The sequence below is a fragment of the Primulina eburnea genome, chromosome 6 (assembly GCF_022965805.1).
Source record: "Primulina eburnea isolate SZY01 chromosome 6, ASM2296580v1, whole genome shotgun sequence".
Taxonomy (NCBI): Eukaryota; Viridiplantae; Streptophyta; class Magnoliopsida; order Lamiales; family Gesneriaceae; genus Primulina; species Primulina eburnea.
Genome location: NC_133106.1, coordinates 28,422,509 through 28,425,666, shown reverse-complemented (window position 1 = coordinate 28,425,666; position 3,158 = coordinate 28,422,509). Strand labels below are relative to the sequence as shown.

At 34.8% G+C, this 3,158-nt stretch overlaps 1 pseudogene; it reads left to right on the top strand.

The window, feature by feature from the left end:
- Nucleotides 1-860: 860 nt before the first annotated feature.
- On the top strand, nt 861-2,863 carry LOC140835447 (leucine-rich repeat receptor-like serine/threonine-protein kinase BAM1; annotated as a pseudogene).
- The last annotated feature ends 295 nt before the right edge of the window (nt 2,864-3,158 follow it).

Here is a 3,158-nt window from a genome sequence, read left to right as displayed (position 1 = left end):
TGTACACCATTAGTTCTTTGATCTGGGATAATATGGAGGCTCTACATACTAGTACTGTACTTTGACTTATTTACCGACTCCAGTAGTGTCATTAGGTGGCGAGATTAGTTATAGTCCCGACTTACGTGGAAGTTGATGTATTTTAGTCAGGGTTTCACCACTCACCTACCAGTGTAGATATCTGATGTGATTTGATTATTTAATAGTTCAAGAAATCTTTGGCAAGAGTAAGACATGCATTATGAAAAGGTTTTTCCTTAGTTGCATATACGATCTCACTATGATTATTCAAAGAAACATCACATTGTTATCTAGTCCGTTTGCGACTTTTGATATACCAATAATCGCATATTAGATTGGGACATATATATTGAAGAGACATACAACAAGCTAAACATAACTTATTAGTTTTTGCAAACACTATCAGTGATACTTATTGGATCATGGGATGATGCTACTAGACGCTCTTACCATGATTCAATAGGTGCAATCAGACTTTATTTTTGTCGTTCTTGATCAAGATATTGATAAAAAGAATGAGGTTAATTAGGGTAAGCCTGAATTTTGTGTTCTCATTGAGATAGTAAAATTCAAGGAGTTGAATTTTACGATTGTAGTTTGATAGAGATCAATTAAATTGCTTTTAAAGGAGCTTGTAAGAGTATTTCATATTTAGAAGTTGTGAAAGTTAGTTTGACTTGTTAACTTAGTGAAGGAGTTGCAAAATAGGCAGGTATAAAAAATGAACAACGAGAAATTTTGGTTATTGAAATTTTTTATTTTGATTATAATAACGAGTTTTATATCATCATCATATCAATTATGTCTGATCGTCATCCTAAAATTTTTAATCATTAAACATGGAATATTCTAGTCAAAGGTTGACCATTGGATTTTCGCCATACCAAGGAATATTTTGGAAAAATCTAGAATTAATCAATTAATTAAATAATATTTATTTAATTTAATCGTGTACTGTCAAAATTGAAAAAAATAATAATTCTTGGTTATTTAATTATATATTTTTTGGTTAAAATTTTAAAACACAACGTAGTTGTTTAATCATCTTAAGTTGTCACAAGTTGAAAACTATATGTGATAGTTGACAAAGACTAAAACACGTGATATTCAAGCGTTGGAGAAGCTGCATTGGTTTACGTTATAGCACCCATCATTAGGGATGTTAAAATTAGACTCGACCCACTAATCCGATACGATTCAACCTGGAAAAAATTAGGTTTGGGTTTTAGGATTCGAGTCAGATCGTGTTGGACCCGATAGCTGACCCGAAAAATTGATCAGGTCGGGTTGCTCCGAAAATTTTAGTTTTAAAAAATATATAATTATTAAATATTGCTTACATTTTTATAGGGATAATACTCATTTTCGTCCTTATTGTTTATTGCTTTTCCCTATTTCAGTCCCTCTTCATGTTTGGCTGCTTAATTAATCCTTCAAGTTTTCAAAATTTTCTCAAATTGGTTCCTGTCGTTATGTTGACGTTAGAAGTAACGTTGACCCAGAATCAGAGGCTGCAGGACCTGACTTGTCTTCAAACAATTTCACAGGCGTTATCCCAACAAACCTTGGCCAAAATCAGAGGCTGCAGGACCTGGACTTGTCCTCGAACAAGATCGCTGGTACAATCCCTAAAGACTTGTGTTCCTCAAAGCAACTTCGAATTCTGATACGTCAAAAAAAAATTCCTTTTTGGCTCAATACCAGAGGAATTGGGCATGTGCACAAGTCTGGTTAGGGTGAGATTGGGGTATAACTACTTGAATGGGAGCTTACCAAGTGGCTTTATTTAGTTGCCTAAACTAAATTTTCTTGAATTGCAGAGCAATATGTTGTCTGGATTCTTGTCTGAGAGTAGTTACAGTTCGACAAACCAAACTAAATTGGCCAGATAAACCTATCAAACAATCAGATTTCAGGAATTTTGCCATTATCCCTTTCAAAACATAGTAAAACTCACAAATCTTCTTGTGTATGAATACATGAGAAATGGCAGCTTAGGGGAGGCATTGCACGGGAAAAAGGTGGACTCTTGAACTGGAACTTGAGGTACAATATTGCACTGGATTCTGCCAAAGGGATTTGCTATCTTCACAACGATTGCTCGCCTTTGATCCTGCACAGAGATGTCAAGTCAAACAACATCTTGTTAAATTCAAGATTTGAAGCACATGTTGCGGATTTTTGTCAATGTCACTCGTCAATACATGATTTGTGTCATCACATTCTTGTAATGTTAACTCGCAACATATAAACATTGACGAGGAAAAATCTAAAACATAACGGTTAATATATTCTTAACAACACAGAGAGCCAAACTTCAATTTTCCAGTTCAAGAGTCCACTCTTTTTCCCGTGCAATGCCTTCAAGTAGTAGTCTTGGAAACAATGCTTAAACGTTGAGAGTTCACGAGAAGAGCGACGTCTATAGTTATGGAGTAGTCCTCCTCTAACTCGTCACCGGGCGGCGGCCGGTTGGAGAGTAGTTCGGCGAAGGAGTGGACATTGTACAGTGGATAAAGTGTTCGACGACTTTCTGTGGAGAAGAAGTCACTCGAATCATCGACCCTTGGCTGACCGTCGTCCCCAAGGATGAAGCCATGCACATCATGTTCTTCGTCGCAATGTTATGTACCCAAGAAAACAGCGTCGAGCGGCCCACCATGAGGAAGGTAGTGCAGATGCTGTCTGAATTCCCCCGACGATCGCCAGAACTTCAATCTTCTGTATCGGGAAATGGGCATCCGTTACAGCAAAAGAAGAATCCCAATGAGAAAATTCCACATGATCTTCATGTGTAAAGTTTATTGGAACTAAACCTTTTTTTTAGAATATATACTTAAGTGTGGATGAATTTTATTTTGTTTTACTTTTTATTTGTTCAAATGTACATATGCAATTAATTAGTAGAACATAAAATGCGAGATTATTTGATTTAATAAATATTTATTCAAGATATATAATTTATTGAAAATAATATATTATGGATATATCTCTTTGTATTTTCATAAAATAAAGTGTTTAAATACATAATTTATATAAAATGGAAAACTGATAAAAAAAATTAATATCATCTATAATGATTTTGAAAATTCCCACCTCTGATTTTGGGTCAACGTTAGTTTTAACGTCAACATAAT